The sequence below is a fragment of the Egretta garzetta genome, unplaced genomic scaffold, assembly GCF_000687185.1.
Source record: "Egretta garzetta isolate BGI_Z169 unplaced genomic scaffold, ASM68718v1 scaffold65, whole genome shotgun sequence".
NCBI lineage: Eukaryota > Metazoa > Chordata > Aves > Pelecaniformes > Ardeidae > Egretta > Egretta garzetta.
The window spans coordinates 72337-96067 of NW_009259585.1; positions in this window are offsets into that span (position 1 = coordinate 72337).

Here is a 23731-nt window from a genome sequence, read left to right on the forward strand (position 1 = left end):
GGCAGACACTGAAATTTTTCCAAAAAGAGTTCCAGTGGCTACTCATGTCCCTCACCTCCAAGAGACTGAGCTTGTTCTCCCTCCTCAACATATACAGACCCTCCCTGCAGCTCTCAAGGAAAGCACTCAGGTTCAAGAAAGGACTTGGGGTTTCCCTGGGGTTTGGGCATTCAGGGAAGGGACAGGAGGGGACAGGGAAGCTGGGACAGGATGGTAGGGAGGAGAGGGGGGGTCTGCACTCTCCTGCACTGCAATGCAGGCTGCTCTCCATCTTTCGGGGAGGGGGAGAGATGAGGCAGAACCATGGCTGTGGGGATGCCTTGGGCATGTTTGCTCTCTCTGAAATGGCAGCCAAGGGGCTGTTTGCCTCGAGAGCTGATTTGTTAAGAGTTTTAGTTTTTTTTCCACCCAGAAAAAGCAAACCCAAGTATCCCAGGTCATGCTGTGCTATGGGATCGAGCCCAGTGGGCTCACCTGGCTTGCCTCCCATAAGGAGAGCATCAAGTTGTATAGAAAGATGCTTTCTTTTATCTTTGCCTGGTAGCCCAATTTTCTTTGAGAAACTTGCAGGGGAGCCAGTCACAGTGTACACTTTGGTGGAAAAGCTCTGCTGAACAGAGAATCACCGCAAAATACAAGTAATGCCTCATGTTTGATAAAGGCTTGAGCCTGTTGTACGTTCATGGCACCTTGAAGTTCTGCAGATGGAAATCATGGCCAAGCCACCCACCACCATGGGGATTTGTACAAGGGCTATGGGATTTGCCTCCAGGCTTTGCTTGCTGGCAGCCAGTGGTTTGCTTGAGGGGTCCAGTGTCGTGCAGGTAAATACAGTGAAAGTATTTTTCTTTTACTGTAGGGGGGTTGCAGAGGACAGGGGCACCTGGTTCCCAGCCTCTCTGGAGGCTGCTGCAACCGCTGGCTCTTGGCACAGCAAAGGCACCACAGCATTAATGTTGTTTGAAAGAAATAATGGCTGCAAGCCTTGTTGCTCAGTTGCAGTCTGAAAGCAAATCTTGGGTTTTACTAAAACCCGAGTTTGGCAAATCTGAGATGGAAGTGCAAATCTGCCTAAATTCCCCATAGGTCCCCCTCTTTGCAAGGTGTACGAGTCGTGTTGCCTTCAGCCTGCTGGAAAAGCAAGAGGGAAAGGCATCCCTGAGCAAAATTCTTTCCCTGAAATATGTTTAAACTTGCTCCCTTCTGATGAGCGCAGTATCTCCCTCCCCGACGCTGCTATTACCGCCATGGTGTGTATGTACAGATGATGCTACTGAAATGTATACGGGATTGACTTCAAAGCGCCGAGCAAGCGCATGTGTAATCAGGTGTGGTGAATGAGTCTGAATCATGGCGTTTGACATGGCGTTTCTCACTGGCCGGGCCCGGGTGCTTAGACAAGAGGTTTATTCTCATTGCTTTCTGATATGATAGATCTCCTCCAGCTGACTTTTTTTTTTTAACCTCCTCTGACATTTAGGGCTTGTCTATACTGGGGATTTAATTCAAATTATTTGAGGATGTGAATTTAGAGAGGAATAATTATTCTTGATGAACTCCCCGTGTGGACAGTCTTGTTCCAAAATAAAAGTGCTTTATTTCAAATGGGTTTAATTGACTCCAAGAAAATCAGTGGGTTGTTTTCTGTATGAAAAAAAGGAAAAGAAGGATAAAAAAATGGAGAATATTTATTTCCTCTTCAATTTGTTGAAAACTGCAAGGACTTTTGAACGTTATGAAAGTTTTAACTGAAAATTGCTGTATGTTATTATGTATAATTTGCACCTCCGATAAACTGCATGCTGTTAAAATTATTGTTCCATGAAAATAATTACACAGCAGCCAACATAATTAGACAAGCAATGCAAAATCAGAGGCAGAAATGTAGGACGAGACTCTGACTGGGAGGGCTGTTTGTAGGGAGGTTGCTGTGAGGTGTATTGTATTCTATCCACGCACTCGCATCCAGCCTGATTTGCTGGAACCAAAACTGATTACAGAATGTAACAAGCCTCCCAAAAGCTTAATCAGAAAAAAAGTTTCTCAGCTTTAGGATGAATTTTCTGTTCAAAAACAAGAAAAAAGATGAATCTGAGAATAATCGATACTCTGCTGGGGAAAATCAGAGCACGGGTGTGTCAAAAAAAATCCAACCCCGCCCAAGGCAGAGGCACTGATGCTGCTCATGCCTGTGGTACCTGGACAGGAGAGCAGGAGTCAGGCAGGGCTCTGGCTGCCAAGTGTCACACATGGGGCTCAGGCACTGATCCTGTATTATCCATGCTATTGAGTTGATGTCATCCTAGATATCACTATTAATTTAAGAGTATTAACTTGTTGTCCAGGGACAGTGCAGGATGCAGTGAGCACTTTAGGATGAAGGGTGTTTAGCATGGATACAGACACAACTCATGTCATGCTTTCTGACTACAGGGCAGGGAACTTGTCCTAGCCTTGTTGGTTACCAGCACAGACCTACCCACCTAACCTCCTCTTTCTAAATAACTGCTGTGTCTAGGTGGCAATGAATGTTCTCCTAGAACTAAAAAACTAGAATTGAAATTCCTGCAATCACACCAAGTGGGAATCTTAAAGTTCCAGAGAAGGTTCCTTCTTTGCTCTTCTGGCACTGGTTTCAATATTGGGTTTCACTGCCCCCTCTTCTTTGCCAAAGTGGAAGAGGCATCAATAGACAGGAGGCAATTATGTCACTCTCTTAAAACTGGCTCTACATGTTACACAGTTAACAGCTCAGCTGAGAAGAGAAATCCTATGTCCACAACCATCCATTCTCTACGTCCTCTTCAAGGTACATTATGAACCCCTACTCACTCATACCAAGTCAAACTTTTCCTTTCTTCTTGAAGAGCAATATCCTAATAAAATGCATTTCTTCAATTGTTCAACCCATCAGACCAAAGCAGATCATGGCCAAAAACCCTAGAAAGACAAAGGACCTAACATTTTCAAAACAGTGAAGTAGCTTGAGCTTCCTAAACCTTACAGCCATGGGAGACATGGGTTATGTACAAAGCATGGGCAGGTATGCTTCACTGCACATCTCACCATCCTGGTCACCTTCACCAGGTCCAGAATGAGCCAGAGCAACTGCAGCCCTTCTCTAGTCCACACACCCCCAGCTCTTGGTGGGAAGGAAGGAGATGGGTGCACAGACCTCACTGTTGGATGGAAATTGGATGTGGCAGATGCAAACATCTGAGCTCAGGAGCTCAGGAAAGATCTCTAGTGCCACATTTTAGTATTAGTAACTTTGGGGACTTTCAGTAGAGACTGGGGTCTTTGGGGCCTGAGCCATTCTGAAAATAGTACTTCAGGATACTTTTGTAAATTTTAGTCAAGATGAATTTACACTGAAGGCTAAATCCACAGAATCATAGAATCATTTAGGTCAGAAAAGACCTTTAAGATTGTCAGTCCAACCATTAACCTAACACTGCCAAGTCCACCACTAAACCATGGCCCTAAGCACTACATCTACACGTCTTTTAAATACTATCAATGACAGTGACTCAACTGCTTCCCTAGGCAGCCTGTTCCAATGCTTGACAACCATTTCTGTGAAGGAATTTTTTGTAATATTCAGTCTAAACCTCCCCTGGTGCAACTTGTGGACATTCCCTCTTGTCCTATCGCTTGTTACTTGGGAAAAGAGATCGACACCCACCTCCCTGCAACCTTCTGTCGATACAACCAACAACAATAAGGTCTCCCCTCAGCCTCCTCTTCTCCAGGCTGAACACCCCCAGGTCCCGCAGCCGCTCCCCATCAGCCTTGTGCTCCAGACCTCTCACCAGCTTTGTTGCCCTTCTCTGGACACTCTCCAGTGCCTCAATGTCCTTCTTGTAGTGAGCAGCCTCACCAGCACTGAGTACAGGGGCATGATCACTTCCCTACTCCTGCTGGCCACACTATTCCTGATACAAGCCAGGATGCCGTTGGCCTTCTTGGCCACCTGGGCACGCTGCTGGCTCATATTCAGCCAGCTGTCAATCAACACTGTCAGGTCCTTTTCCGACAGGCAGCTCTCCAGCCACTCTTCCCCAAGCCTGTAGCACTGCATGGGTTTGTTGTGACCTAAGTGCAGGACCTGGCATTTAGCCTTGTTGAACGTCATACAGTTGGCCTCAGCCAATGGATCCAAGCCTGTCCAGCTCCCTCTGCAGAGCCTTTCTACCCTCAAGCAGATCAACATTCCCATCCAACTTGTTGTCTGCAAACTTACTGAGGATGCACTTGATCCTTTTGTTTGGATTATTGATAAAGATATCAAACAGAACTGGCCCCAGTACTGACCCCTGGGGAACACCACTTGTAACCATCCACCAACTGGATTTAATTCCATTCACCACAACTCCTTGGCCATCCAGACAGTTTTTTACCCAGTGAAGACTACACCCATCCAAGCCATGAGCAGCCAGTTTCTCCAGGAGAATGCTGTGGGAAATGGTGTCAAAGGCTTTACTGAAGTCCAGGCAGACAACATCCACAGCCTTTCCTTCATCCATTAAGCTGGTTAACTTGTCATAGAAGGAGATCAGGTTGGTCAACCAGGACCTGCCTTTCATAAACCCATCCTGATTGAGCCTGATCACCTGGTTGTCCTGAACATGCAACATGATGGCACTCAACATGATCTGCTCCATAACCTTCCCCAGCACCAAGGTCAGACTGACAGGCCTGTAGTTCCCTGGATCCTCCTTCCAGCCTTTCTTGTAGATGGGCGTTACATTTGATAGCCTCCAGTCAACTGGAACCTCCATGGTTAGCTAGGACTGCTGATAAATGATGGGAAGTGACTCAGTGAGCATTTCCGCCAGCTCCTTCAGTACCCTTGGGTGGATCCCATTCAGCCCCATAGACTTGTATGTGTCTAAGTGGTATAGCAGGTCACTAACCATTTCCCTTTGGATTATGGGGGCTTGTTCTGTTCCCTATCCCTGTCTTCTAGCTCAGGGTGCTGGGTGCCCTGAGAACAACTGGTCTTAGTATTAAAGACTGAGGCAAAGAGGGCATTAAGTACCTCAGCCTTTTCCTCATGCTTTGTCACTATGTTTCCCTCCACATCCAATAAAGGATGGAGATTCTCCTTAGCCCTCCTTTTGTTGCTAATGTATTTATAGAAACATTTTTTATTATCTTTTACAGCAGTCACCAGATTAAATTCTACCTGGGCTCTGCTCCTTCTAATTTTCTCCCTGCATAACCTCATGACATCCTTGTAGTCTTCCTGAGTTGCCTGCCCCTTCACCCAAAGGTCATAAACTCTGCTTTTTTTCCTGAGTTCCAGCCGAAGTTCTCTGTTCAGCCAGGCTGGTCTTCTTCCCCACCAGCTTGTGTTTCAGTACATGGGGATGGCCTGCTCCTCTGGCTTTAAGATTTCTTTCTTGAAGATTTCTTCCTGGACAACTTTGCCCTTCAGGACTGCCTCCCAGGGGACTCTGTCAACCAGGCCCCTAAACAGGCCAAGGTCTGCCTTCCAGAAGTCCAAGGCAGCAGTTCTGCTGACCCCCCCTCCTTACTTCTCCAAAAATCAAAAGCTATCATTTCATGATTGCTATGTCCAAGATGGCCTCCAACTGTCACATCACCCACAAGTCCTTCTCTGTTCACAAATAACAGGTCCAGCGGGCTGCCTTCCCTGGTTGGTTCACCAGTTGTGTCAGGAATTTGTCTTCCACACACTCGAGGAACCTCCTAGACTGTTTCCTCTCTGTTGTATTGTATTTCCAGCAGACATCTGGTAAGTTGAAGTCCCCTATGAGAACAAGGGCTAGTGATCGTGAGACTTCTCCCAGCTGCTTATAGAATATTTCATCTGCTTCTTCATCCTGGTTGGGAGGTCTATAACAGACTCCCACCAAGGTATCTGCCTTGTTGGCCTTCCCCCTGATTCTTACCCATAAATGCTCAACACCATCATCACCATCATCAAACTCTAGGCAATCAAAACCCTCCCTGTATGTTTACAGAGCTACCCCACTGCCTCTCCTTCCCTGCCTATCCCTTCTGAAGAGTTTATAGCCATCCATTGCAGCACTCCAGTTGTGCGAGTCATCCCACCATGTTTCCATGATGGCATCTATATCATAGTTTTTTTGCTGCAGAATGGCTTCCAGCTCTTCCTGTTTGTTGCCTATGCTGTGTGCATTGGTGTAGATGACCTTCAGTTGGGCTGTTGATCCTGCCACCCTAGGGATCACACCTAGAAAGAAGCCCTAAATCCTACGTGACTAATCTCACACAGTTTCTAACACATCAATAACACTTGTGTCTTTGCTGCCACATGGTCTCCATCCCCTATCTCCACTGAGACAGGAGACCAAAGGACCTCGCTAGCACACCTTCCCTCAAACATTGGCATGCCACCCTCAGGCTTATCTCTAGTGAGCCTGGTTTTATCCCTTCCCCCTTCAGATCTAGTTTAAAGCTCTTTCAATGAGCCCTGCTAACTCCTGCACAAAGATCCTTTTCCCCCTTACAATGAAGTAGAAATTGTTCTGAAGAGATTAGAGATGAGCTTTTGAAGAAGGCCTCTGAATTTTAAATAACCAATTCTCATTGAAAGTCACTGGGTATGGGCATCTAACTCCCTTGCTCACATTTGAAGATCCAAACCAGGGTCTGAAACTCATTCTGTTAACAAGGTGGCCAATACTTCTTTCCTGGGAAAGCATTCTTCTGATATCCCAAAATTAAGACAACAGAAGGCTACATTTTTTGTTTTATTCTCAAAGGCTAGCACTAAACCAATATAGAAATCATTGTGAAAAATAAACTACAGCAATTTAGATATTTAGTTTTCAAATCAGTTGACAGGCATAGCAAGGAAATGTTTTTACCTCTGAAGAAATAAATGTAATAAAATACTGTTTAAATAATGTTTAAGTGATGTGATGAAAGACGGGTTCACGAACCCTCTGTTATGTTAACAATTAGCGTGCAGGACATGGATTTTGTTTAAGAAATGTGTACTGCTAATATTGGGGTCAACAGATGAATAAAGAAGAATGGCAGTATGCGCTGGAGTCAGACTTTGTTACCGTATGCTTAGTTACCTGTATTGCTTTACTTCTTGCACCAAGACCTACTGCAGTCATCTCCCATGTGTTCATATGTCCACCCATTCATACTCTTGCCCACATCGAGACATCGTTTGTGCACTGAAATGAATTTCTTGCTCAAAGGGAGGAGGACACACATGTATCAGCCCACTACTGAAGTCTGACACTGGCCCATGCATGCTGTTAGAGGCAGCAAGGCCCAGGGGTTGACGTGCTGGCCTGGGACAACTCCAGGAGCACCCCAAGAGCTATCACTTGTTCTGCTATAGACGAACCGTGCAACATCAGGCAAGTCACTGTGCCCTCCTCTCACTTTCTCTTAGTTGTTAACCTTATCTGACCGTTGCTGTTGACCACACCGTTAGCCACAGTGGTACCCTGAGCATTACGTTCCTACTGACAGTAAAGATAAACTTCTTGGAGTTGGACTTCAGAAGACTCAAACATCTTGGACAGCTTCCAATTCATCTCAGCTCCTGCTGCCTTGGAAAGCTATGACCTCTTTCCAGACATATCCTTGGCCAGCTTGGTCCTCAGCCCTTCTCAGTGATAGCTTGGGAATAGACATGTAAAGCCAGGCCTGAGAAGCAACATCTTGAGGAGGCTGCTGCCATTTACAAAGAAGCAGCTTTCACCTTCATTATGCCTTACATAGTCTCTTAAGCCTCTTAGTTTACAGATAGCGATGACGGAAAAGTCTGTTATCTGAGTCAACAACAATGCTATGAAATATCTGCTGAATGACATAGCTCACCAAACACTTCCAGAGGCTCTTCTATTTACATGTATCTAGTATGATCTGTATTTTCCATCCTGCAAAACACACAGAGTAAGCCAAGCTGTGCTTCTGGAAGTTGGCAATGCGATGGCTTTGTCCATCACCCTCAGTTCCCACCATGGGCAATGGATGTTGAAGGCATCCAGCACCCACAAGAAGTCCATGGATGGCAATGGACGCTATTTGGACCTCCAGTACAATGGCTTTTTAGATAATGGTCTGTCTCTAGGTAGAATGTATATTCTCTCCCTCTCGTTCTCTCTTTTTCTTTCTCTATCTTAATAATGCATGTAGCTCTGATTTATTTTTTATCAAGATTAACAATGGAACAATACTGCTTCAAATATTAAAAAGGCAAAGAAATGTAGGTACTGAAAAGGAAGGAAAATACCTCAATTTCAAGCCTAAAGATTACTTTGGGTCCCAGAGGAAGCAGAAGCAATTTAGTGGCTGATACCCTTAGCAAGAAAAAAGGTTGTAAGATTAAGACCAACTGCTGTTTGGATAAGTGGTTGGTAATTGCACATATCAGCAATTATGTGCTGTCATATCATTTTTCTGTTACCTTACTCCTCTCTTGTGTCCCGTCAGGGTTTACTTGGAATGACCCTACATCTATGGTCCTCTTTGGATTCACCTTCTTAATGTCATACAACAGTGCCTCGCAAGTTCAAAGAAAAAAAGAAGTCATTATGACAGGAGATGCCTGGTGGAGGTGCCCCTCTCCACAGATGTAGCTAGAGGCTACTGCTATAATAACTAGGCTTCTAGGAAGAGAAATAAAGAAAGGCCTCCTGAACCTGCAGAAACCTTTTTTGTCCTCCAGCCAGGCAGGGGGAGAAGTGGGGGTGTGGGGGGAGAGTTTTAGCAGGGAGAGGTTTGCAGCGGGGTAGGAGAGGGTTGTCTCTGCATGTGGTTCAGGTGCCATCCCACCCGTGATGCTGCAGCACCTGGCTCTGGGTCACGCTGGGGCGTCTTGGTGGGAGCTGGGGGCCCCGAGGCTCGCTTGGTCGGGGCAGTACAGGTTACTACATTGAATTCTCTTCAAATGGAAAGGGGGATCGATCCTGAGTTCACTGTATGTAGGCTGCTTATAAGTCCTGCCCCAGCTGGGGACATTTCAGGTGGTAACGGTGGCCCACCCTTGAGCTGAGCGGTGGGGCTCACTTCTGTAGTTGTCAGAGGCTTTGCATCATTCAGAAAGGCAAACACCATCAGAAACACCTTTTCTCTCACAGAAGTAACTGATTCCCCAACAAAGTGTCAAAAGATAACAAAGTCTGCTCCAGCTAAACTCATCTGTTCATTGCCTGAGGGAAGCCTCCAGCTTATATGGCACCGGGTGCTCCCATGGAGCAGAAAATATTTATCTCACTAATCAGATTCTGGCAGGAGCTGTAACTGCGGCTGTCTGCAGCATGCCTACGGTACATCTAGAGAGGACGGGCAATAGCTGGCTTTCAGGTACCCCAGTACTGACCTGCAGCGATGCCTCTGAGGTCAATCAGTGACTCTATAGGGATGTAAAGGGGAGCAGGGTTTTACACGGGAATCCCAGCGCACAAGCAGAGCGTGTCCTGTCCCTGCAAGGGCCATCACAGTGAGAAGCTCTGGGAAGGACCAGCAACCCGCTGCGTCAGGCTGTGGGAGATGCCAAACCGCAGCCAAACGCAGGAGTCTTAACAGGGATAGCGAGGTGCCACCTAACAACTCATGGAAGAGCTAATACCCTTTGAAAAGCAGATAAAAGATTCACGAGCACAGATGAAGATATGAGGGCTTGGGCTTAGACAGCCTGTAGCTCCTGCCAAGAAACTGTGTGGAAGGTAGAAATGGATTTAAAAGGTTGAGTGGGGGCCAGCAAGTCAATAACTGAATAATCCCACCCAGATAGGAAACCAAAGCATAAACAAGAGTCTCCACATACTGACGAGTTAGCACTGGTTGCACTCTGGAAAGGATCCTAAAATAACAGAGATTCCTGGAGACAGAATAAACACATCTCTCAGTTGTCATCCTGAGCAGAGGGTAATTGCCTAGATGTCTGATTGACTCACTGCTAGAACTAAATATGTAGTTTTCTGACATGCTGTCACCTCCTTCGCTGTACATTTGAGATTTTTCAGTAAAGCACATCAGGAATCAAAGCAAATGTCCACAAGGAAAGATGCATCTCGACCTTGAACTTTAATTATCAGCAAAGGGCTGAAAATATATTTAAAAGAAGTGAAGTTACTGCATTCCTGAGAGTGACATTTAATCCCAAAATTCCCCGGGGGCTTGTGTACATATGATCCAGCCACCCCCCCCCCCCCCAACAGAGGAACACGGAGTTGCAGCCCCTGTCTGAGGGCTGGCAAGTTGGTGCATGGCTTTCTGAGCTCCCCAGACAGACCACAACATGGTCCTCAGCTTCACGTCCAATCCCCTTTTCCTTTCCCTGGGTTTCCTTCAGGGCTTCCTTCAGCACACCTCTTCCCAGTTTGCACTGCTGGAAGAGACAGAGGAGCAAAGTTCCCAAGTTAGTCTTCCTTCTACTTTTAGCAGCTCTTTTACCCTGAACCTCAGCGCTTGATGACTTCTCAAAGCCACCACGAGGCTCTTGGTTAGCGATTCCTCCTGAGAGCTGAGCAGTCCCATCTGCCCTGCCCATGCTTTTCTTCCTTCCCACCTCAGAGCTAGCCTCAGGTTCAGCTACGTTCAACTTTTATTCACGTAAATGTAAGCAAACCTACCCAGACACCTGAGCGCTGAAATGTTAATATGAATTTTCAATACGTCTTGGAAGTTGCAGGTGGCTGGAGGATTCTGATTTTCAAAAGTAAAATGACCCTGCCAAACCCTAGGCTGGCCCAGCACCCGGGAAGGATGATGTTCTGTCTCAGAGTTCAATTCGTAACAGATATAAAAAATAACGTACTTAATGCAATGCAGTGTGAGTTCATGAAGGGACCTGTGTTTGTTAACTTGATATCATATTATAACGTGTAACAGACTTCTATAAAATAATTTACTCTGTGACAGCTTAGGTGCTGAACTCAAAGCAAAATTAGCCTGGCACATCATAGGTGAAAGGAATATGTTTAAACAACGGGCCTCTACAAGGTAACTATAAAAGAAAATTATTGTTAGATGAATAGAATTCTAAAAGAGTCCCAGGCCCAAGTCCTCGGTGTCTCTTATTATGCACCATTTGGGGAAAAAAATAAGATCATCATCAGAAGGCACAGACATTGAATGTGTGATTATGAGCTAAAGGGTAAATCACAGATGTGCATCACCCGGTGAGCTGCACACAGGCAATCGGTGTGGTCAGACACAAAGTAATTCCTCAGCAAACAAGGAACGCTGGACGAGCTTCCACGCAGGCTGCACTGGAACCAGTGGAAAGCCAGCATGCGAAACGGCTGATGCAAATCCTGGGGAAAATCTGCGAGTGGCAGACTGGAGGAAGGAGGTCACATCACTTCCCACCATGGGTCTGCTATGGTCCCTGATGCGAAGCCGCCTCCAGGACCGCAGCTCAGCCCTACCATCAGGTGATGGAGAAGAAGAGGCTCAGAGAAGTTCCAAAAGAGACCAGAAATCATGGCATAGGGTGGGCAGAGGGACAACTTCTCCTTTTTCCCCCCAAAAGGGACACTGTAGGCAACAGGAGGGCTCAGGCACATGGCGAAGTAGTGGAAACCATGCACCCCAAATCCAGGTTGGTGGCCCGGTGGACAAGACTATCATCTTCTCTGTCTCTCTCCTTTTGAGAATTCACCCTGGAGTGAACTGAATTCCAGGTCAGAGTGAACTTGTGAGGCTGGTTTACAAACCTGACCCTTCCCCTTGCCTCCAGCCTGTGCAGGAAAAAAGCATTTTCTAACAGGAATTTCACTTTGTGAGCACTGCAAATTTTGAGATGTCAGGGAATTTTATCTGAAAAAAACAGGCATTCATGCACAAGAGGATAACTTCAAACCTATCTACCTATCTATTCAACTCTGAGCTCTAGGTAGATAGAGAAATCAAGCAGAAGCTAAAGCAGGCAGACACATGTAAAATGATTTCTGTAGGCAGAAAAGAAGAGGATGTCCCTACAAGTACTGCTAAACCGAGTTTTGGAGAGAACAGTGGCAATTACCTAGCCTGTGCCTCCTGCCCCTCACATGCAGAACTGGGGGAGCGAAGTGACGTGCTCAGCTGCGACAGCCAAACGTGCCCCAGGGGGCTGGGACCGCACGCGCCTCCGCTGCAGCCCGCTCTTGTTCTACCCCCAATGCCCCACTCATCTTTCCCTTTTCTTTTACTGTAGGATGAATATTACAACAATGCAAGGAAAAGTGGGGTAGGAAGGCATGCGGCATGGACGGGGGAACCCAGCCCAAGCAGAAGACCGGGTGCTCTGTCGGCACTCCCTTGCTCTGATTTCATCCCAGAGATGATCAGAGATAAGCCCAGCAATTTAAGAGCAGTGTAAATGAGTCCTAGTTTGGGCTTACCATACGGCGAATTCCCTTTTTCTCCAAAATTGTGTTTGTCATCAAGAACCTTCACTCACAGAGACTGCAAGGCCAGAAGGCTCTCTCCGTTCATTACATATTAAAACTCAACAGATGATGAAGGAGAAGCAATTACCGGAGATGGAAATAGTCGTTTTCTCAGTTACCTTTATTCATTTTCTTTTTGCTCAGTAAAGCCTGTGCTCAATGGGAAGCTGGTTGTTTCAGATATCTTTGTAAGCAGTGTTTTACACCGTCACACACCAGTATACAGCACGTTAACTTCAAGTGATTTAACACAGTCAAAATGAACGAGATACTGTAACGCGAAGGAAATGCGTGGCAGCATCTTTTGCTCCTTTCCCAAGCCGTGCCTGCCTACGTGCCTGCAGGGAGCCCCACCATTTCGGCTGGGCTGCGTCTGCCTCTGCCTTAGAGGAGAGGTTTGTCCACAGAGCCAAGAGCTGGGCAACACCTTGAGGCACTGCTTCAGCGGAGGGTGCTGTCCCCAGCCCGGGGCAAACAGAAATTCTCTTCTGTCCCAGCTGCAAAGTTGGACATTGCAACCTTACCTTCGTGATCGCTATCACGATGGGTGCTCTCTCTCACCCAAATCCCTCTGCGCAGAAGAAAGATCCTTTTATATTTTAAACTTCCCTTTTCCCCTCAAGTGCCATTTGGATTTATTTTTTCTCTCTCCCACGTTGTTTCACATTAACTGTATTCAACTACAGGGAGTATCAGAAAATATTACCTTAGCTTGAGAATAGATTTGCTCTCAAGTGACATCTTCCAATACTACTGATTTATACCCTTTTCCTGCATTGATCTGTTGGGAGCTTTCATCAGCTATATCTGACATAAACACTGTATTATTCTGTATTGCATTATACCCTAGAAATCCACTCAAATCCCTTTGCTCCTCAAATTAAAGCAATATGCATTACAGTGTCCTGATTTCCTTCTATTCTTGCATTTGCATTTTTGTATCATGCTCTAGATTACTCATGTATATTTTGGCATAAGCATCTCCCTGTTCATTTAAGAATATTGCCTTTAATCTTCGTTATACCTTGAAGCATACAAAATCCTGGCCCCAAAGGATGCATGGAGACATTTAGTTCCCGCAGTGGCTGAATTTCTGTGGAAGTTATTTAAAGCAAATGTCATGTTGTTCAGAAGCCCAAGCCTTGTTCCAGGGCGATCCTGTGGACCCCCACGCTGTGCCCCTGGTCTCACTGCTCCACATGGCATGTGAGGTTCATCTGCCGCACTGCAGCTCACCGTGCTTTGGGGAAGGAACTTCTCCTCCTCGTGCCACCATGGCACAGACCGCAGCTCTGCAGCCAAAGGGTTTTAGTCGTGTGGCCGTGCTGGGACGCCTGAGCTCCTCAGTAGTTTAACCACAGAGTTAGTTTGCCTGCAAGCAGCTTTTTGATGGCAGAAATAGAGTAGCAGCTGTAGGTTGTACTTTTGCTGCAAGAGACTGGGTGGATTCATTCCATTGCTCTGATTCACTTTGAGCATCTTCTGACCATCAGAATGATCCACTATTGTATTTCTTACAAAACGTAGTGCTACAAGAGCACACCTAATAATATATCTCGTAGTTCGTAGTTTGGGTGGGGTTAGGATTTTTTTGTGGGTCTACATTACTTCTCCCAGATTTGTTCTGTGGTAGGACTCCACATAGGTCCAATGTTTGCCCCAATCAGATATTAATGGTTATACTGGAAACGTATTTGGTCAGCCAGAGCCCTGAGTTCAGTAAAGCTATATGACATATATTAAAGGGCAGGATTTTCCTTGAAAGAGGACCTTCAGACTTTTCTGGGGTAGTATATAGGCATGTTGGTTCAGAGCTGCTTTGCTTGCTAGCCAGTCAAGATAACCCAGCATACTCTTTATTCTAGACTTTCCTGTATTATTACCCCCTGGATAGGGGTTGGCCTAGATGACCTCTAGAGATCCCTTCCAACCCAAAACATTATATGATTCTATGATTACAACCCCCAGAATATGGTCTAAAGTAAAGCTGGTAGCAAAAGATGTCTGTAATTTAGGGACAAGTAGGTCTTTCCATAGGTGGGAGGGAAGAGAGAAGACACAGGCTTTATTCCAGTAAAGGCTGAGACCACCATGTTCAAAGTGACCCTGTTATTGTCTACTCTTATTCTCAAACATCCACCATAAGACATCTGAGATCTGGCTTAAAGATCCGAGCACCACAGACTCTGCAGGCAATCAGAGCATGAGGTGCATAGAGACACTGAAAATGCCCATTCGACCAGGCTCAGGGCAGGCTCTCAAGAGTTATCTTGAAAGCTGCAGTCCTATACAAATAGCAGCAAGCAACCCACAATGCCAGGGAAGATCCAGCGGCACAGGCAAGCCATGAGCCATCGCAGTGAGCACACGCTGCGTGGCCTTTGGGTCCAGTGTCAGCAAAAAACTGAAATATCGACCATGGTACCTGGAAGGGACCAGCCTTTGCATAAGGCAGAGCAGAACCTGAAGATCATTCGGCAAGAAAACCACTGTCACCTGGAGTCATGGGGGAAATGCGTCTGCAGCTTCCATGGCAGAACGGGAAACCTCCTTCTCCACCTGTGTTTAGGCAATGCCCTCTTGCAGAGCCACTAATCACTCCAGCGTAGCTTCAATCACAGCCAGTAACGTGAGCTCACCTCGGAGGACCATCCAACATCATGGATGTACCCATGAGGACAGCATCTCCTGAAATCTCCCACAAAATGCCCCTCCCTGGCCTGTTCACATACAAGAGCAAAAAACGTTATCGCTGCTAAAAAATGAACAAAATTTTAAATCCAACCCAAGCAGAAGAGACCCACCTCTGCTACTGTCCAGTGGGTGAGGAGCAAAAAGGACAGACAGACAGAGGGCTACAAAAACACTTATGTTGTGCCTATCAGAGCAAGCCAAATACCATTGCATATTCATTAAGATTTGTTCAAAAGTTCAGAACATTCCCTCCAGTAATATAATGGGTGACAATTCAATTGATTTATGTTTTTAAGGCATGAAGCCTAGCTTTAATTTCCCTCAACTGTGCCTCTATTATTATTAATCTACTTATCTTCTAGAAAGATCATCTAAACTACACTTCTATAGGGAATGTGATCTTTGGCCATGTAGGACTTTGCAATTACGCAGTTCTGAATGAACTTGTTGTTAAAACATTTTTTAAGTCTAATGAAAACATTAGATCAATTCCTCGCAGTGATAGTTGTCATTAAATCAATAGTGTGTGTAAGTCCATTATGCTGATATTTGACACGAGCTGCCGAAGGTCTGCTCACAATGAAACCATGCTGAAGCGTGTCCTCTGCTAAGCATATTTCATATGAGATAAAAATCTGTTAAGTCTACAGTAACTGAAACTTTTCTTCTTCAACTAAAATAAACAGATATCTGAAATGTTGCTGTAACTCACACTCGGACCACCATGATCACGCAGGTTTTGGAGCTGGTCCTTTTATTGTGCCTTTATCACAGCTGTGCTCTCAAATCAGCTCAGAAAGCTTTTTTTGATTGTTTATCTGTATGGCTTTACAAAGCACAGGCAGAGATTCCATAATGCAGTTCTGCTAAGCACGGAGGACCTGATCTTACCCCCTCCGAAAGCAACAGCACCGTCACCGACGTCAGTGGAAGTTGGACCGTTCCTCAAGTTCCTGGAAAAGGAAGGGTCTTCCCAAGGAGGAACAGCATCTCTGCATCACAGCGGAGCAGCTTGCAGGGGCAAGAAATGCAACCAGACCCATTTCCCTGTGGAGAACAGCAGTTTCTTTGCATATACCTTTGTATTGCAAATGGGATTTTTGACAAGACCTCTGGCTCTGTGTTCTTTAAACATTTTTCCAGTGGCCTGCAAACTCAGTGTCCACTCCTACCATGGGTGCTTCCGAAACAGCATTGCAGCAATGCAATCCTATGAGAGTGATGTCTGATGTACCTAATACATTGTGGGATTTCTACCATGAGAGAAATAAAAAACTCAAGCAAATGGCTAGCTGATGGGAAGTCCGGAGACGAGCCATTCAGCATGCCATTTCTTATGATTTATAAACCTAACAATTTTTCAGTAGTAATTTTGCAACGTTTGTTCCCAGGCAAAGGACATGTGAGCACACAAGTGTAAAGGGAAATAATGGTCAGTGGTAGACATTGACAATTTTCTGGCTGAAAAGACCACTTTAAAATGAAAATCAAAACTAATTTACCTAAAAGATATTAAAGGTTTATTATGGAGTGGTCAGAGGACCAGTGAAAGTCTTCATCAATCAGGATTTTGAAACTTTGGTCCTCAGAGATGGCATTTTTTCACAAACAAATGACCTAACTGATTGAAAAAAAAATTACCTCAGACATTCTCTGAGACTTTGGCTTCTGTAATTCTTGCAGCAGCAAATCCCAACCAGTGCATAAGGAGAGCGAGAACCCAAGCAGAGCAGGGTCCTGCCCTGCCCTGTGCTATGGCTCCCACTAATGGCAGCAAGGGAAAGCTCGGTCATTCCCAACAGCAAAGAGAGCAGAAAAAACTGCAAAATGTTCTTCACCCCATTTTTGGTGTTTGGTTTTTAAATGTCTAAAAATACAGTTACCAACTAGGTTTTCCTGAATCGTTTCCACAGTCAGAATATGAGTTTAACAGAAAATAATCTGAATATTAGTCTCCTTGGATGGGTTTTATGCCACCTTCAGACATCTGCAATGTAGACTTGTAGAGCTACATCCTCATTACAGCCAGGGGAGCGAGATCCAGGGCGTGATTCCCATTGATGGTCTGACCTATTTCAGGCATGGGATGAATCATGATCTTGATTTCACTGCCGGCTTTTGCCTTGCCTGTAAGTGGAGCTGGGGCGACCGGTTCAGACACGTGGTGGAGGCTGCCCCAACGTGACTGCAAGGAGACGCCACGCAGGAAACAAAGCCCTTGTGCTCAGCTGAGGAGGATGATGGTGGTTGAAACGAGGACATTATGTAGGACTCCCCTTCAGGGAGGGGATCAATGTCATGGGATCATAGAATCATAGAATCGACCACAGAATGTTTTGGGTTGGAAGGGACCCCTAGAGGTCATCTAGTCCAACCCCCTGCAGTGAGCAGGGACACCGCTAACCAGATCAGGTTGCTCAGAGCCCCGTCCAACCTGGCCTTGAATGTTTCCAGGGATGGGGCCTCCACCACCTCTCTGGGCAACCTGTTCCAGTGTTTCATTACCCTCATTGTAAAGAATTTCTTCCTTATATCCAGTCTAAATCACCCTGTTTTAGTTTAAAATCATTATCCCTTGTCCTGTCACAGTTGGTCCTGCTAAAAAGATTTTCCCCATCTTTCCTATAGGCCCCCTTTAGGTACTGAAAGGCCGCAATCAGGTCTGCCCGCAGCCTTCTCTTCTCCAGGCTGAACAAGCCCAACTCTCTCAGCCTGTCCTCATAAGAGGTGCTCCAGCCCTCAGATCATTTTAGTAGCCCTCCTCTGGACCTGCTTGTTTGTGGTTGAGGAGACCTTCAACACCCTTCATGTGGGATCTTTAGATTTTGGTCAAGTCTATGCTCCAGTTCTGTTACAAGGAGCGAAAAATCCAAAAATCTCAGGTGAGAACTGGGAACTGTGGAAGGAGATGGGCAAATATGTTTGTTTTACATTTCGGTTCTGAGCACAACGGAGATTATCAAAACAGCTGAGTATTTTTCTGTTGTTAACGCTGCAGAGATATCTCCCCACAATCAGACGCAGAGACCAGGTGCAGGCTGTCCTTGGGTCCCACTTCTAAATCTCAGATACATTTTTATAAGGCCTCTGACTCAAGGAATAAACATGAGAGGATTACAGCTAATCAGATAAGTATGTCTTTATTTAACTGTAACATCAAAAATTAAGCTTGCAGTATGTTCTTAAGAGATAGAGTCTTCAATCTAATTCAAAGATTTTTTGGAAAGATTTTTTTCCTTTTAATTAAATCGTGTTGATTTTATTTGACATTTGATTTCAAGAGAACCACCAGTGTTTCTCCTTCGCTGTCTGTCTCGAATCCGTGTGTAACATGACAGAGCCAAAAGTCTACCCCACTCCTCCTGAAGGCTGCTGTATTTTAGCTTCTCTGTGGGTCACACAGATCAGCCTAGGCACACATCGGCCATTTAAACATTTTCCCCGAAGATCTGGATTTCTGTATAGCGCAGCAGCGCACTGTGCAGGTAGCCCAGTATGCGTCCGGCATGTATGTACGTGTGGGGAATGTAAACCTCCTGACACAAGGCAGGCTTTCCACATATGAGGAACAAGTTATGCTGGAATAAGCAACACAGCAAATAGCCCACAAACACCAGGGAAGAGCTTTTGTCCAGCTTGTTCCCCTGCACTGGTCTGTGGTGGGGCCAGAGCAGCACCCAATGGGTGCAGCCAACAGTGGGAGGTTGAAGCAAAGTAATATTGGTCCTATTTAGCAGCCAGTCTGTATTGCAATGTATTTTATGTTTCAGCTCCATGGATGAAGTCTCAGCCTTGGTTTTAGCCTGGGTATCCTCCAGTCTGGCCCCCTGTGTGACCACAGCGTGTACCTGCCATGGTGGCACCATGGGAAGCAGCAGTGGAGGAGGTGGGGAGGGCAGAGCTTCCCCTTTTGATAGCAATGCTCCTTGTGGGACCACAGTGGTGGCCTCTGGGGACTTGCTTGGGTTCAAAACCACACGCATAACTGAAGAGTCCAAGAAGGAACCTGCAGAGATACTCCATATGTTCAAATGGGGTATAAGTTCTTCAGAGATGGGATCTGAGGTTCGAAACCATAAAAAAACTAAAAAAAAGATGCTGTGCTATACAGAAGTAATTACACAAATATATTAAGGTTGCAGAGCAGGATCTCAGAAGTCAGACAATGTCTGCATTAGCGTCAGCTGGGAAAGAGCCCTGTGTCCGCCAAATTCCCCTCTCATTTGCTGCTGAAACTGGAAGCTGCCCAGTGAACAAGGCAGGAAATTTGAGGAGGAGGAAGGAGACATGGTGAAGGCAGCTGAATGGTGTCCTGGGGAACTGGCTGCTATCTCCGTCCCTGCTGAAGAGTTTCTCTGAGATACTGCCAAGTCATCCAAACCATACATCGAGAGCTTTGTCTCGGTAATTGTGTGGGGTTTTGTTTTTTGAATGCATAAATTAATGCCCCAAGTTGTGATTCACAAAACTGCTGAGCACTCGTTGCTGTGAAAGAAAACAAGAGCACTGTCCTTCCAGCGCATAAAGTGCTAGAGAACGTGAAGTGTTCAGAAAAATCAGGTCATTAGGCATGCAAATTGGGTCATCAAAATTAGTGGATCTTTTTGACATTAATCTCTCTAGACTTCTTCCTGGGAAAACAGGGAGATCCCATACCCTACAGGAGAGTTGTGAACTAAATTAATTTAATGTTTGTTTCCCCACTCGCTCCCACTCTATCTGATGCTGATGCTATTTGCATGTCAGGCGGGCTGTTTCTGTCTCTTCCTTGCTCGCTGCAATCACTGAGGACATGGTCGAGGTGTGGAGCACTGCCGTACTGGTACAGAGCATCCCCAACCCTGGGCAAACATGGAACGGGAGCCCTGCCCTGGCCCCTACAGTCACATCAGGTACCTCTGATGCTGATGGGTTGCTGAGCTGATGATTTCCAGCTCCCAAATTCTCAAATTTGGTCATATTTGAGCATTGTTTCACAGGTCCAGAGTATTGTGGAGGCCAGGATGACCTGCCCATTGCCCAGCTGTAGGGCAATGCTCTACTACGTAGGGCTTCCCAACAGCAAAAGCAACTTCCGAATGCGCTTGTTCCTCAAGGTGGTTCTGATCCCCTTCCATTTTGACAAGCCCAAGTCTATTATCCCCAAAGTAAAATGCTAAAACTCTTACCACAGATGTTTAAAGTAAGCATTTCTCAGAACAAAGAGCTTATTCAGCTTGAAAAGACTTACTACCTACAGAGAAGTACTAATGCCTCAGCTCCCTGCTTCTCCAGTCCCCAGCATCTGGGGGCCGTCTCAGTCACTGCTCAGCCTGCCGCCCCAAATCCTGCTGCCGGCGGAGGCAGCAGGGTGGGACCCCTCAAAACTGCTGTGCCTCAATCACCCACGGCTTTGTCAAGGGATTCGGGGAGAGAGGTATGGCTGCGTCTGAAGCCACGGCGTTCATCAGGGAGGACTTATTTCAATATGTTGTTGAAACTATCTGATGTCAGGTTATATGTCTCAGGGGGACGTGCGTTTCGTGTAGTTTGTTATGCCATCTGTTAAGAAATGCAGCCACTCGTCTCTCCGCTACACGACCACAGATGGGGAGTTTTTCCCCCTGTGTGCGTTACTGTCAATATATGCCAAAGCCTTCTTAGCTGGAGCCAGGTGGAATCACCACCACGACGAGCGCGCCTGGGAAGAAGGGTGCTGCACGGGTCTTCCTGAGCACCTTGGCTTGCAGCGTGCAGATGAGCTTAACGAACAAAGCCAGCCTACGCCGGCGAGGTTGGGTCCTCAAGATCCCTCTGCCTTGCAGGGCACTGCACGGTGGCTCCAGCGGTGGAGCTTGAGGAGGAGGTGACGCGGCTTCGTGCAACGCGGCTGCAGAGCTGACCCCCCTGTTGGTTGGCTGTGGATGGTGCTTGCCCCAGATCACCATCTGGCAATGGCAACGTGAATCTCAGACGCAGGAAAAAAATCTGAAGCCTCAACTGCTGCCTCTGTGGAGATGCCACAGCTCTCACTGAAGGCTGGGTGGGCGCTTAACTAAACACCGCGTCTCCAGAGCTCCAGACTGCGAAGGAAACCGTGCTCTGCTGACTGACCGGCCAAGTCCTGCAGGGGAAAAAGCAAACACGAAGTGAACAGCAGGTCCCCCACCAGCTATAAGCAGCTATTGACTTAAGCATCAATAACGCTCCTTTTTTTCAGGGGTGATTATCGCACCTTTTAATATTGAGCTGACACTTTTTCAGCATGACTGGGGCCATTCCTGAGATCTGTGGCTTGGAAGTTTTAAAGGGGGGGCAGTTACAGACAGGGGACTGTAACTGGAAGTTTTATTGAAAACTGGAAGTTTTACAGAAAGGGGGTGTTGGTTAGGAAGGGAAGTTTTACAGAAAGGAGATTTCATTAGGAAGGAAAGTTTTAGAGAAAGGGGACTGCAAAGCCAGCCCGTTCTGATCACCCTCCACTCGCTGGTCTCTTTGGGGCAGGTATTTCACCCAAGCAGAACAGGAGCTGGTATCAGATTTATTTTCACTGGAAAGCAAATGGTTGCCCTGGTCTCATGGTGCTACTCCCATCGCACCGGTGGCAGCACCCGGTGGCATTCCCCAGTGCAAGCAGCACTGCCGGGCTCTGGGAAGACTCAAGTCAGCAGCAGGAGCAGCAAAGCAGCTCCCTGGGGATGAGGAATCACTTCTGAGGCTGGTGGGCATGCCAGAATGTCTGTCTGGAAACTGAACCAAAAAAATACAGTTTTTTCCACCAGTGTTAGGAAGACCTTCACCCTCCACCCCCAGCCGTGGGTGGTACTCAGCCCTTCTGCAAACCTGCTTTCAAAGCTCAGACCTGGGATGCTGCCTCGGGAGGCAGCATTTTGGGGTACCAGCAGACATTGGCACTCATTGCTTCTTATAAAAGCCTGGCTGGCCTCAGTGAACAGCCTCCCAGCTGAGCCCCTCGCCTCTGCAAAGCTCCGCAGGCTCCTGCTCCTGTGCCCACTCCGGCTGGGCTCCATGGACCAGCAGAGGCAGGTGAGGGGGACCAGGCGTCAGCCTTAGAAACCACTGGGGGCATTGGGGGACCTGGAGGTGCCACTGAGTGGTTCTGAGGCACCAAATGACCAGCACTTGCCCATCCTGGATTTTTATAACCAAATGCAACTTTTGACTGATGTCTAGTCTGTGCAGCAAGAAGGCAGATGCTCTACGCAAAGATCTCACTGGTGCCCTGTGTGGACTTGGTGCTCCTTCCTCCTGTCTCACTGCAGGACTAGGGCTTAATTTACCAAGTGATGTAACCAAATAAGAAAGTTAAAGCACTTTAATATAACACTGTGACAAACAGAAAGAATATCTTAATTTACAGATATCTTCTCTACTTCTGTCATAATTTACTTCTGCCATAATTTATTTCTGCCATAATTTAAGTTTGCACATGACCATGGAAAAAAACCCCAACAACTCATAAACCAATTTTCAAACAAACAGATATATTATGCATATACATCTTTGAGGCATGTAAAGCCCCGTATCTAAAGCAACCTCCAGCAGAGCTGTACCTGCCACAAACTCTCAGCAAGCACAGCCTGCGCACATTTATTTTGAGTGCCCACATATTGCACCTGCATCTCTGATGGCATGGCAAGGAGACAGCTGGCAGGGTCCCCAGCTTGGGGATGCTTCAGCCACGGACCAAGTTCATCGGCACTTACGTGGAGCCCCCATGTAGTCGAAATTTTCCTCCATGTCTCTTACAACTGGGAGGCTGCAAGTGCTACATCTGCCTCTACAAGTTACAAGTCCTGTAAGAAATATTTGAACTCCAAAAAATAGGGCCCCAGGAGAGAAAGGATTAGGTGCAACCCTTAAAAAAAAAAAGTCTTTGTGTTTTAATATCCATGTTCATATCTCAGCCTCTGAGAAGCTTTTCACACAGTGCTTTGGGTGGGGGGCAGCCAAGAGTCCTGGCACCTCGGAGGGAGCTGCCGGTTGAGGGAGCGTGTCCTTCAGCACCAGGAAGGGCAGCAACAACGCAGACCTTTGAGAGGAGAAACACTTTCTCCTTTCTGCACCTGTATGATTCCCCAGATGGACACCCACTAAGGTTGCCAGATTCAAAATCTGAAAATACAAGATGCAGCAGGCACAGCAGCTGGAGGAAGTTGTGAGGAACTACTTTTCCATCATGTCACTGAAAAAAAAAATTGGAAATGGAAGAGAAGATGGACTAGAAATAGAAAAAAAAATAGAAAAGGAAGAGTAAAAACTGCAGGGAAGACAGAATGGAAAGGAGAGGAATAGAAGGAAGAGAAAGCTTAGCAGGAAAACACACCCTCTTTCAATCCTGAAAATGAGTACATTTGGAAAGAAGTAATAATTCTTACAGAAAATTACAAAAAAAACCAAACAAAAAAACTCTGAATGGGCAAAAATGCTGGCCCAAATGAAAACTCATGATCTCCTCAATTTTTTAGGCAAATGACCAGCAACATGGCAACTTTTGTGCATCGATCCTTAGGAAACAGCACTCCTCCCGACTCATGTCAAGAAGGACAAGGGATTAGCTCAGGCACCGAAGAGCTGACATAGTTAAACACTGCTGCTGGCAGATACAATCCAGTTTATGACTGAGGTTGTAAAAACACACA